General features: G+C 38.8%; 1 protein-coding gene and 1 non-coding gene across 13 annotated transcripts in view; both read left to right on the forward strand.

The window, feature by feature from the left end:
* Window positions 1–14273, forward strand: part of Macrod2 (mono-ADP ribosylhydrolase 2) — a 1997664-nt gene that overhangs the window by 1243629 nt on the left and 739762 nt on the right. The window lies entirely within an intron of this gene.
* Window positions 1559–1665, forward strand: Gm25583. Its single transcript, XR_003954255.1, has one exon. It is a non-coding gene; the product is annotated as a U6 spliceosomal RNA (small nuclear RNA).

Consider the following 14273-nt stretch of genomic DNA (forward strand, 5'->3'; position numbering starts at 1 on the left):
GGGAGAGAAATGAATAGAGAGATAAAATTAAATACTATTTAATTCCATGCATAATGAAGATGCTCCATTTAGAAGCTCTAAGAAAACAGTTTCAAATGATGCAGTGGTAATATGTTGCTTTGACAGAGCAATGGCAAGAATTGGTACAGAGGTAGCCAGTTGAGAGATTTCTTCCTGCAAGAGTTTAAAACAAAACATGCCTGTGAAGACTGATCAGAATAGCTAGATGTGCTGTAGATCACTTGAAGCTTTCTCTGCAACTCTACTGCAAGGAGACACAGCCCTCTTCATCCCTGACCTGTCTGACACACTTGGATTATATTACTACTAGAAGAACAGAAAGAAAACATGGACCTAACCAATTCATTTGGGAACAATAAAAGCTCAAATTTAGGACAACACAAATAAATGCTATAGAGACGGAGGGCAAGATGAATAATTATCATTGTCTGGTATCTTCATAGCACTTTATATTTTACAAATGGCTTTGCAGTTGGTTATAATGGAGCTGGACTGGGGATGGATGGCTTGTGAGTGGACATGCTGGAGGCTACAAGGAATAATAATTGGCATCCCCATTGCTTGTGCTGCATTTAGGTTTTATCTTCTGAATTTTTACAAAAGCTAGCCTCTTGAATATTTTTTACAGCACTTTTGGTAATTTTTCACAATTAGCAGTATGTTTTCATAGGCATCTTTAAATTTGTTAGGTTTTAAATGTTCAGGACCTGGCCCATCATTATGTGAATGTGGGATTCTATAAAACAAGCCTGGGGGTGGGCCTGAACTAGAAACAGCACATGACTATGCAACAGTGCCCTTAGTAATTTCCTGCTCTTAGATACTATCAGCCTATTGTTCCCCCTTGTCCCATCACCAAGGGCACCACACCATGCTATTTTAGATATTTTTTTGTGTGTGTCATCTGCCTGTCCAGTTTCTACAATCTCCCTGCCTTGAAGTTTCTTGTCTTGTTCCTGTGAAGTCATCTGTACTAAAACATATATATATATATATAATGTTTCTCTATATAGCCCTGGATGTCCTGGAACTCACTCTGTAGACCAGGCTGGCCTCAAACTCAAGAAATCTGCCTGCCTCTGCCTCCCAAGTGCTGGGATTAAAGGTGTGTGCCACCACTGCCTGGCTAAAACATATTCTTGCCTTTTGTTTTAAATATGTATGCAGATATGCCCTACTCTTTTGCTCTGTGTTAGGACTTTCTAGTTTGTTATGTTCCCTGAGTGAGAGAACTAATTTCCTATGGCTTCTATTTTCTTGCTTTTATTGTCTATACCTCTTATTTCTAATAGTCAATATCAAATATTTAACTTCCCTATGAACAGAACTCAAGAAATTCTCTAGATTTATATAACAGCAGTTAATGAGAGAGCTGTGTGTGACAGGAAGGGCTTCCCATTCTTCTTCCCAGGCCATTAGAAACATATGTATCTAGCATGTTTTTTGTATGATTAGAGGACGGAATATGGACCAGTGGAGCCCATAGAAGGCCGTCCAGTCCATTCAAGTTCATTTACCAATATAAGAAGCTCCAACAGTGCTCGCTTCGGCAGCACATATACTAAAATTGGAACGATACAGAGAAGATTAGCATGGCCCCTGCGCAAGGATGACACGCAAATTCGTGAAGCGTTCCATATTTTTGCTGGAAGGAACCCAGATGCCCCTCAACAGAGGAATGGATACAGAAAATGTGGTGCATCTACACAATGGAGTACTACTCAGCTATTAAAAAGAATGAATTTATGAAATTCCTAGCCAAATGGATGGACCTGGAGGGCATCATCCTGAGTGAGGTAACACATTCACAAAGGAACTCACACAATATGTACTCACTGATAAGTGGATATTAGCCCAAAACCTAAGATACCCAAGATATAAGATACAATTTCCTAAACACATGAAACTCAAGAAAAATGAAGACTGAAGTGTGAACACTATGCCCCTCCTTAGAAGTGGGAACAAAACACCCTTGGAAGGAGTTACAGAGACAAAGTTTGGAGCTGAGATAAAAGGATGGACCATGTAGACACTACCATATCCGGGGATCCATCCCATAATCAGCTTCCAAATGCTGACACCATTGCATACACTAGCAAGATTATGCTGAAAGGACCCTGATATAGCTGTCTCTTGTCAGAGTATGCCTGGGCCTAGCAAACATAGAAGTGGATGCTCACAGTCGGCTATTGGATGGATCACATGGCCCCCAATGAAGGAGCTAGAGAAAGTACCAAAGAAGCTAAAGGGATCTGCAACCCTATAGGTGGAACAACATTATGAACTAACCAGTACCCCGGAGCTCTTGACTCTAGCTGCATATGCATCAAAAGATGGCCTAGTCGGCCATCACTGGAAAGAGAGGCCCATTGGACACGCAAACTTTATATGCCCCAGTACAGGGGAACGCCAGGGCCATAAAAGGGGAGTGGGTGGGTAGGGGAGAGGGGGTGGGTTGCTATGGGGGACTTTTGGTATAGCATTGCAAATGTAAATGAGCGAAATACCTAATAAAAAATGGAAAAAAAAAAAGAATAGTTGACAGCTCTATTCTACACTTTTTGAAATTCACTGTCATTAAGTTTTCTTTTTATTATAATTTGTTTATTGTATTTGAGACATTGTGGCACTGGCAGCAAAGATGTGTCATGAATTTAGATGCAAAGATGAGCATAAGTCTGAAAACCTTAAAGGCTCTAAACAAGTGATGGACACACAGTGGCAATGACATTAAAGGAGAAACAACACAGACTCCTATTTTGTAAAAATTGAAGAAGAGAAAGAAACTAAAGAATTAAAGAATAAAACACCTCAGAAGAAAATTCTGAGGATAAAGCAAAGGAAGAAGAATAAATAAATTAATTAATGTGATTTGCCTCTTTTCAACTCCACAAAAGGGAGGAAGATAGAAGGCTCTCTAAATACCTATGCCAAAATGTGTCTCAGAAGAGAACATGTAGGAAGTATCTGAATTGAAAAGGCAGCTTTAACAGACCTCTGGGTTTGATTTTATGAGACTTGAAGTATGGAAAGGAGAATTTCTCTCCCTCATCTGGGTCAGAAAGTATTTTGTATTTTGTATTTAATAAGCATCAAAACAGGATCTTAGTTCTAACTTCATATAAAGTTTTTAAAAAGTCTTTTTTTTTTTTTTTTGTTTTTTTGGTGACACCCAGGTTTACTAACTTTCCTCGGGAGTCAGGCAAATACTTTTTAGGGCAGTGCCCCTGAGGTGGACATCACCCATCACCCATTTGTCTGTACTTGTTCCTTAGAACCTGGGTGTGCTTTCTTCTTTGATGCTTCTTAGGAGTTCTTAAAAATGCAAAGTGACTTAGATGTTTTCTCTGGTAAAACATTTCTACACATTATAAAATCAAAGAAATTAAAAACCCAGAATAGGTCTATTAAAAAAATTCTACAGGGAACTTCTAGGTTCCAGATCTGATTTTGATAGCAAAAGAGAAAGCTAAATCCTAAAAATTATCAGAAGTCATCATGAGACTGAAGTTGTAGGACAAATGTTACCTAAGAATCCAGAGAAACATCTAGGACACAGAGTAGATATCTGCTTGCCACTAGCATAGACTGCTATAGCAATTAACCTTTGTAAAAAGGAAGAGGCAAACTGAAAGAGATGAAAACCAAGAAAGAATGGAAAGGAACTACTAGAAATGGAATCATGAAAAGACTGAAACATATCCTTGAAGGGCTATAATAGACAAGACAAACTTTGAAAGGACTAGTGTGGATACTTTGATACTTTCTTCCCACTCCTTAGAAGTGGGAACAAAATACCCATGGAAGGAGTTACAGAGACAAAGTTCAGAGCAGAGACTGAAGGAATGACCTTCCAGAGACTGCCCCACCTGGGCATCCCATAAACAACCACCAAAACCAGACACTATTGTGGATGCCAACAAGAGCTTGCTGACAGGAGCCTGATAATAGCTGTCTCCTGAGAGGCTCTGCCAGTGCATGACAAATACAGAAGTGGATGCTCACAGCCATCCATTGGATGGAGCACAGGGTCCCCAACAAAGGAGCTACAGAACGTACCCAAGGAGCTGAAGGGATTTGAAGCCCCATAGGCGGAACAACAATATAAGCAAGCTAGTACCTCAGAGCACCCTGGGACTAAACCACCAATCAAAGAAACTACATGGTGGGACTCATGGCTCTAGATGCATATGTAGCAGAGGATGGCCTAGTCAGTCATCAATGGGAAGAGAGTCCCTTGGTCCTGTGAAGGTTCTCTAGGGGAATGCCTGGGCCAGGAAGCTAGAGTGGGTGGGTTGGTGAGCAGGGGGAGAGGGAAGGGGATAGGGGATTTTTGGAGGGGAAACTAGGAAAGGGAATAACATTTGAAATATAAATAAAAGAAAATATCTAATATAAAAAAGAAAGGACTAGTGTGCTTGAAAAAAAAAAAAAAAAAAGAAGAAGCTCCAACAGGGGCTCTTGAACCAATCAGAGACTTCGGAAGACTATAGGAGTGGGACATCCAACTGTATGGCCTTAAAAAGGTGCTGCGCCCAGTTTGTTTTCTGGAACCTTCTAGGTGTAGAGCAAGAAAGAGGTTTCATATGAGTCATGAGACAAAAGTTTTAAAAATCCCAAAGTTTTATCTGTTCACAGCAGTTTTCCTGACAAAGCCAGAAAGAAATTCAACAATACATTTGTTGGAAAGAGTCACATTTTCTTCTGATTAAGAATATGCTGAGACTTGCTTTTTAGGGGAACTTTATAATTGTACCGCACATCAGTTTCTAAATAACTAGGAAAAAAATGTTCCATACTGAATTATTCTTTGAGCATCAGAAATTCAAGGCAGATGTTTTAAATCAAAGTTGGTGTTTTGTAGCGAACATAGTTATATTTCTAAGCAGTGAAAAAAATCTATGTAAAGATAATGAAGTAAGGAAGAAACAAAAACAAAAACATGTATGTTCTTTATTAATAAGACCCAGACTGTCAACCCAGGCCTCAAGATCCCAAAACTTTTGTTTGACAGTGGTGGTCTGCAAGCAATGTTTGTGCCAAGTTAGACCTCTGACCTAACGTGACGTTTTAGTTACAGCAAAAAAACAAAACAAAAAGCAGAACAAAATAGAATGAAGAAGCAACAAGAAGTCCTCTCATTTAGTTAACAAAAGAAATTCCATCTCTCTACAATTTAGAACATTAATTTAACATTAAAAATTGTATCATCATTGCAATGAAAAGGAAAGAAAGTGATCTAAAACTATGTTTCCAACAACAACAAAACCGCAAAACAACTAAACCAAAACCTTAATACGCAGAAATCAGGAGACGATATTCAGGTATCAGGGCTCCAAAGACAGTTCCAAGGTCTTGAACACCTTCACTCACTTTAAAAACGAGAAGAAACCATTCAAGTCATCCTGGCTTAAGGAGTTCGATCCAACATGAACCAGAAGTTCAGACAGAAGGAGGAGGGGGCAGGTCTTGTTTTTTGTTTGTTTTGTTTTGTTTTGTTTTGTTTTGTTTTAATCTCATCCTTTTTCTCTTCCAAATTTGAAAGAAAAATCCATCTTCCCACTCCTGAAATAACACATTGATAGGAGTTTAAAAACATGTTTAAATCATATAAAACTTTAAGAAAGAAAAAAAAAAGATTCACCCCTACCCTCAGTTCTCTTTCCTTTTCTTGAGTAGGATTATCTGAGCAGAGAAATGACTGTGAGAGTGTTTCCTATATGGCATCCTTCAGAAAACACATTCCATGTTTTGTAATTTTCTTCTTTTGTTGTTGTTGTCTTGTTTCATGGATATTTTGTTCGTTTGCACACAAGGGTTCACTTTGTAGTCAGGGCTGAGCTTAATGCTGTGTTCTTCCTGAGTGTTGCGATCACAGAAATGTCTTATCATGCCCCACCTCTGTCAATCCCTTTGTTACATTTCTGTAAAGCTGGGCATAGTAGCTCTTCCGTTTGATATCCAGTCTACTATTTATCTTGTTTAAGTTACAAAGAAATTACACATAGTACTGGAAGCATATTTCTGGGCATAAATGCTTTCTTCCTTTGACACTGTAATAACTTTTCTTGAGAAAGTAAAAACATATCATTTTTATTATATTTTCTGAGCCAATATCAATTTACAGGGCTACCATGTATGCATTGGCATAATCTCTTTAGAAGAACAAATTTTCAAACACTTAGATAGAAAAGCCCCAGCCAGCAAACACTTCAGTGATCACTATATATAATGACAAAGCTATGAGTGACATGAGCAGCTCCTACTCCATCCATGGGCCCTTGTAATCATGTGTCTGCTTACAAGGGTATAATAATTTCTTTCTTAGATCAATTAATGAATTGTAATGATAAGATAAAAATCATCATCAATTAAACCTCATATTATTTGGCATTTTTATTTCTGAAATATTTGATTTACAGAAAAGACTTGCCATTTGTTCTTTTGTCCAGAAATACTTTCTCAGTCCAAACCTTTATTCCAGATAGTTTATAATTGATATTTTTATTATTATTTCTTTTGTCACTGAAATTATAATTAAATCATTCCCCACTTTGCTTTCCTCCCTCCAAAACCTTTCATATACCCATCCTTGCTCTCATTCAAATTCCTTATCATTGATTGCTGCCACATACATGTATGCACATATAGACATATGTTTTTAAATACATAAATATGTCCCACTCATTCTGTATTTTACATTTTTTTCAGGGATGATAATTTAGAATTGGATAGCCAATTAGTTTGCTCTTTTGGGGGAAGACTTTTCTTTGCCTCTCAGCATTCCTTGGTTGCCTGTAGTTCTTTGTGTACGGTTGAGATCTTGTGGGCTTTACCTTGGCCACTTTGCCATGTCTATTGTTGTTGTCCTTGTTCAGTTCATATTTAGGTAGTCATGTTGGTGAGACTCTGTTGGGAACAAAATAAAAAAGGGGAGCCTGGGAGGCCCTGGTGAAGAATGGAAGGAAAAATATGCCCACACCCCACAAGAGTTTCCCTATTCTCTGGTAAGTCAGGCATGGGAGGGATGCTATCTACCCTATCCACTTATCCCTGGGTGGGCATTCCTCTATCCCACTCTTCAGGGGGTGGTCAAGGGGCAGCCCTACCTGGGGACCACACCCCAAGCTGCTTTGCTAAAGCCACCAGGGTTGTGGGAGAGAGGGAAGGGGAAGAAGTTCCCAACACTGACCAGAGTGAGCAGCACTTGGAGGAGAAGAGCAGAGACTCTATGGTTTAAGAGCTTTATTGTAGAAATGCAGGGGAAAGAGAGAAGGTAGAAAGGAGGAAGAGAAAGAGAAAGAGAGAGAGAGAGAGAGAGAGAGAGAGAGAGAGAGAGAGAGAGAGGAAGAAGAAGAAGAAGAAGAAGAAGAAGAAGAAGAAGAAGAAGGAGGAGGAGGAGGAGGAGGAGGAGGAGGAGGAGGAGGAGGAAGAGGAGGAGGAGGAGGAGGAGCAGAAGAGGAGAGGAGAGAGAGAGGAGAGAGGAAAAAGAAGACAAAGAGAAAGGGAAGAGGAGAGATAAGTGAGAGAAAAGAGAGGTGGGAGGACAAAGGAATAAGAGAGCAAGGTACAGGCTGAGCACCCCTTTTTATGGTCTTCACTGTTGCTAGGTAACTGGGGAGGAGTTTAGCCTGAAGGTCAAAAGCTTGGGCCATTGCTTATGTGACTACTGACCATACTTTCTCTTGTGGGGGCTGTGGGAGGTGGTACCTTAGACATGGGTCAGAGTTCCAGGAGCATGAGGGAACACCGTAGGTACCGTGTCATGAAGGTGAATTATGACCATTGGGTTCAGACCTCAGCTCGACTGGAGACCAGTCTGCAATTCCCCACAAGACTCTAGTGGTGTTGCTTCTGACATTACAAAGAGACACAGTCTCACAGCAAATTCTCTGGTACTATGGACCACTAACCCTGTTTAAAATGTATAGTGGAGAGGCTGAAAAGATGGCTTAGTGGTCAGGAAAGCTTACTTCTTTTCCAAGGGCCTAGTTTGGCTCATAGCACTCACATAAGGTATCCTATAGCCATCTGTCACTCCAACTTCAGGGGATCAGACACACACTTCTAGCTTCTTTGGGCATCTACATACAAATGCCCAAAGAGGCATTCCTGTGCAGGCACACACTTAAACACCCTCCCACCCCCTGCCACACACCAAAACTAAATCTTTAAAAATGTATAGTGGAGAACACTGTCCCTTTATGATGGGATTTCCATAAGGAAAAGAAATCAAGGCAAATGAGAATCCATAGTACATTATTAAATTCAATGATTCATCACTTAGGCCTTTGTTGGAAATGCAAAGACTCAGGACAGTGCAGCAAACAAGGAAACCTGAAGGTCCTGCCAAGATGCTGCAAACCCTGTGCTGATGCCCAGGCTTTACACTGAGAACGCTTCCTATAGCTCCTTCAGGGTCCTTTACTGTACTATTTTCTTATTCAAGTTTAGTGCTCTTCTGAAAAGCAGCAAAAACCCACCACATATCCCACCATGTATCACAAATCCCTAAACCTTCTCGAACTGTTAACCAAGCAACACTGTTTTGTATTCCATCAAACACATAATCCTACTGAGCCATTGAGTCTTAGTTCAAATTGAAGTTGCTGTGTTCTCTCTGAAGTTGTCAGGACAGTGATAATGTTTTTATCAGGGCTTGATACCTGTTTTGTGGCCAGACCATAGAAAGACCCACTTCCGTGTGTGAGACAGTAGCCAATGAGGCCATTGCCTGCCTGGTTAATTTACCTTTGCTATCTTCCAGCAATTGTTTGTCCTCTCATATCTTAATGTACAATAGTAGAATATATATGTTATAAGATATGTCATTATAACAAATCCTATTTAATAAAGACCAAAGTTGGAGCCTGTTTTTATTTGCCTTATATTAGAGATGACATGTCCAAAAACACTTAGAAGTACTATTTAACAAGTGAACAGATCCTAAGTGTAAAAAATTAGAGCCTTTGGACTAAATAATTACTGCTTGACAAGAAGTGAAAACAATCATGTTACAAAATGAGAATATGAAGCAATCAAATGGAAATGTAGAATAATTATCTTTACATGTGCTATTAAGCTTCAAGTTGATCTCTCTTTCCTGTTCATTATTACCAGTTTAAAGGTAAGTAGAGACGTAAGTTTTTGATAGGAGGATGGTGATAATCAAGCTTTGTGTATTTTATGCAACTGTCAATAGTCAACATTCTCAATAGATGGCTCTGTTTATACCTATGACAAAAATTAGACTTCAAGGAAACATGTTTCATCTCTGTTTAAGAGTCTTCATTTATGTATGTTTTCTATTTGCATGTATCTTAGCCTGTGTGCTTAAATTACAAAGAAATTCCACAGTTCAAATGAGCATAAAGTTGTTTGGGAAACTGAGATTACAGAGCTACAAAGCTCTTCGTAGATGGTATCTATAAATAGAGGTGTCTGATGTGGAAAGCTTTCTGAACAATCTAAGTGGGCTTCTTTTCAAAGAGAACTGCAGAGGAGGAAAGCCTACAGCGTTGATGTAAAGGATTGTAATTAGAATTAGGTCCTGATAATTAGGTCCCAGTAGACTAGAGTTCGGCTTTCTTTTTCCTAAAACAAACAAATCATAAATGAGTGTAGGATGTCATTTCTGCAAGAATGAAAATAGAAATGGAATTTTAAATAAAGATTGTGAAGCAAAATGAAGCACTTTAATTCTTGCACCTGGAATCTTTCTTTAATGAAATGCAAATTAATTCTAAAAAATCTCTGACCTCTGTTTTGCTGATTGCAGCCTAAAATTACTCATTCGGGTTTTTAGAAAAAGGAGAAAAATGTATATCAAGATTAAGGCATTTTGTACATCTACCTTGGCATTTCATAGTAAAGTTAGATGATTGACTATGACTGACTGATTCTATATTTCTAATATAAAGACACATTAATGACCAAGGATTGACTACTCCATATAAACACGGATAACAAACAACCATTCAATCATTTTATTCACTCTTCACAAATGAGCTTCTGTAGCATATTTGCTTATTGTCCACATTTCTGAATTTGCAAAAGAAGCAAAACTGTAATCTTCTTTTTACCTGGATAAATAGCTAACATTTTTAAAATTAGCACTTGTGAAACAGGGCCAAATTGAAGAGAGTGACTCACAAAGATGTTCACATGAAGTTAGGCAAGTGTATTAGCTCATTAAGAGGTAAAGATCTTCAAAACACCGTTGGGATTTTTACATGTCATTATGTTTGATTTAAGTTCCTTGTTATTAACATATACAATAGCCAAAATTATGATTGACAATAATGAAGATATTTATAAAACATCTGCCCTAAAAGACTGAGTGACTACACTGAAAGTTTCAGTTATGATAAAGATAAGTATACATATTTATTTATACTTGCATCCTTTCTAAATTTTGTGCTAAATTTTTAAATATTTGCTTATGTTTTTATGTATGTCTGTATGGGGTGAGGTGCACTCCTGACAGGGCATGTATGTGAGGTCATATGATAACTTGTGTGAATCAGTTCCCTCCTTCTACTCTACGGATTGTATTCAAGTGATCAGACTTAGTGGCTAGCACCTTTATCCAATGAACCAACTCATAGTCCCTTCCATAAATAAGCTGAAAATATTCATGTTAAGACCATTTCGATTCTATTATGTTAGTTATGACTAGAATTGGAAAACCAAGACACACATAATCAATTAAATAAATAGCAGCACAAGCTAAGACGTTTACCAAGAACTTTGACAAACCTTATTGTAATCTTTATAAAGTGAGGCTATAAGTTTCACAGAGTAGAGTACAAATGAAAGATGAAAGTAGTCTAGCCATGTTATCTGTGTTTTAGCTCTAAGTACTACAAGTTGTTAGGCTCAATAGGGCACACAACAGAAATATGCAATAAATGTTTGCCGAACAGTTTCACCCATCAGTCACCTAGATTGGTAGCTTCTGAATCACCTTCTCAACATTCTAAATATTTCCCCTCCATTCGAATTCACTCAAAACAAAATGAGGAAGCAAACAAATTGGTATTTCGGTTTTCTGTATTTTATTGAATTGCTTTGATGCAGGCACTTTGTGCTGTAGGATTTGCTCTAAGGATTGCCTTCATTGCAGCGCATAGATATGGGTGTTTTCTCGTGATTTTCATTCAATTCTGGAATATTATTTGCTCCTATTTTTACTCAATGATCAGTTCTCAATCAATACAGTAAAGCTTCTTCCCCTGTATTTTGTTTACTTTTTGTAGGTTTTAGTGCACTTGATGGGTTACTTATTTTTCTTTTCTTTCTTTATTCGATATTTTCTTTATTCACACTTCAAATGTTATTGTCTTTCCTGGTTTTCTCTCCAAAACCCCCTATCCCATCTCCCCTTCCCCTGCTCACCAACCCACCTATTCCCGCTTCCCTGTCCTGGCATTCCCCTACAATGGAGCATCGAGCCTGCTCAGGACCAAGGGCCTCTCCTCCCATTGATGACAAACATTGCCATCCTCTGCTACATATGCAGCTGGAGCCATGGGTCCCTCCATGTGCACTCCTTGGGTGGTAGTTTTGTCCCTGGGAGCTCTGGGGGTACTGTTGGTTCATGTTGTTGTTCCTTCTATGAGGTTGCAAGCTCCTTCAGCTCCTTCAGTTCATTCTCTAGCTCCTTCTTTGGGGACCCTGTGCTCAGTCGAATGGTTGGCTGAGAGCATCCACCTCTGTATTTGTCAGGCACTGGCAGAGCCTCTCAGGAGACAGGTATATCAGGATCCTGTCAGCAAGCACTTGTTGGCATCCACAATAGTGTCTGGGTTTGGTGACTGTATATGGGATGGATTCCCAGGTAGGGCAGTCTCTGGATGGTCTTTCTATCAGTCTCTGCTCCTTACTTTGTCTCTGTATTGCCTACCATGGGTATTTTGTTCCCTCCTCTAAGAAGGACTGAAGCATCCATACTTTGTTCTCCCTTCTTCTTGAGCAGCATTTGGTCTGGGAATTGTATCTTGGGTATTCTGTGCTTCTGGGCTAATATCCACTTATCAGTGAGTACATATCATGTGTGTTCTTTTGTAACTGGGTTACTTAACTCAGAATGATATTTTCTAGTTCCATCCATTTGCCTAAGAATTTCATAAATTCGTTGTTTGTAATAGCTGAGTAGTACTACATTGTGTAAATGTACCATTTTCTATATCCATTCCTCTGTTGAGGGATATCTGGGTTCTTCTCAGCTTCTGGCTATTATAAATAAGGCTGCTTTGAACAAAGTGGAGAATGTGTCCTTATTACATGTTGGAACATCTTCTAGATATATGCCCAGGAGAGGTATTGCTAGGTCCTCAGGTAGTACTATGTTCAATTTTCTTAGGAACTGCCAAACTGATTTCCAGCATGGTTGTGCCAGCTTGAAATCCCACCAACAGTGGAGGAGTGTTCCTCTTTCTCCACATCCTCGCCAGCATCTGCTGCCACCTGGGTTTTTGATCCTAGCCATTCTGACTGGTGCAAGGTGGAATCACAGGGTTGTTTTGATTTGCATTTTCCTGATGACTAAGGATGCTGAACATTTCTTTAGGTGCTTCTCAATTAAGGAAATGACACCCTTCACAATACTCACAAACAATATAAAGTATCTTGTTGTGACTCTAACTAAACTGGTGAAAGATCTGTATGACAGGAACTTCAAGTCTCTGAAGAAAGAAATCGATGAAGACCTCAGAAGATGGAAATACCAATCCTCATTGATTGGCAGGATTAGTATAGTAAAAATGGCCATCTCCCCAAAAGCAATATACAGATTCAATCCCATAAAAATTCCAACTCAATTCTTCATAGCATTAGAAAGAGCAATTCTCAAATTCATCTTGAATAATTAAAAATCCAGGATAGTAGAGTACTATTCTCAACAATAAAAGAACCTCTGGAGAAATCAGCATCCCAGACCTCAAGCTGTACTACAGAGCAATATTGATTAAAACTGCATGGTATTTGTATAGTGACAGGCAGGTAGATCAATGGGATAGAATTGAAGACCCAGAAATGAACTCACACATCTACAGTCACTTGATCTTTGACATAGGAGCTAAAAACCATCCAGTAGAAAAAAGACAGCATTTTCAACAAATTGTGATGGTTCAACTGGCGGTTAGCATACAGAAGAATGCAAATCATTCCATTTTTATCTCCTTGTGCAAAGCTCAAGTCCAAGTGAATCAAGGACCTCCACATAAAACCAGATACACTGAAATGAATAGAAACGAAAGTGGGAAAGAGCCTTGAGCACATGGGCACAGGGGAAAAGCTCCTGAACAGAACACCGATAGCTTATTCTCTAAGATCAAGAATTGACAAATGGGACCTCATAAAATTACAAAGCATCTCTAAGGCAAAGGACACTGTCAATAGGACAAAATGGCAGCCAACAGACTGGGAAAAGATCTTTACCAACCCTACATCTGATAGAGGGCTAATATCCAATATATACAAAGAACTCAAGAAGTTAGACTCTAGAGAACCAAATTACTCCATTAAAAACTGTATAGAGCTAAACAAGAATTCTCAAACGAGGAATATTGGATGGGTAACTTTATTCTACTGAGGGCATACTGAATATAGGACGTTTTCCTGTTTGTTAAAATTTGCCTGATAGCATGTCTTAATATGAGCAATTTTGGAAAAAGTTCCCTGGCTACTGAGAAGAGAATGTATTCTTCAGTGTTTGGGGAGAATGGGCAGTAGAAGTGCATTAGGCCTTTTGCTTTAAGCTGAAATCTTAGCCAAATGTTACAGTGCTTAGTTTTTGTCCAGATGATCTTTCTATGGGTGAGAATGGCATATTAAAGTCACTGTCATTGCTTTGGGGACAATCTGTGTTTTTACATCGAGTAGATTTTTAGTTTAAATGGAATTTGACACCTGTGTTTAGTGCATATATGTTTAGAATTGCAGCATCCTCTTACCTCCTTTGACTAGTTTTAGTGTGAAGTATATTTTATAGCTTGACCTGCTCGAGCCCCAGATCAACTTGCTTACGTTGTCTTTATTCTTACTTTGATGTTTGGATGGTGTTGTCCATTGATGGCATGGAATGCTTTTTGGAGGCAGTATAGTGTTTCATATAGGGAAATTGAGACTAACAATATTCAGGGTTATTATTGAAACATGTATATTAATTACTGTTTGTCTCTTTATTATTTCCTTAGATGACAACTTCCTCCTCCTCTTCTTCGTCGTCGTCGTCTTCTTCTTCTTCTTTT

Source organism: Mus musculus, chromosome 2 (assembly GCF_000001635.26).
Source record: "Mus musculus strain C57BL/6J chromosome 2, GRCm38.p6 C57BL/6J".
Lineage (NCBI taxonomy): Eukaryota > Metazoa > Chordata > Mammalia > Rodentia > Muridae > Mus > Mus musculus.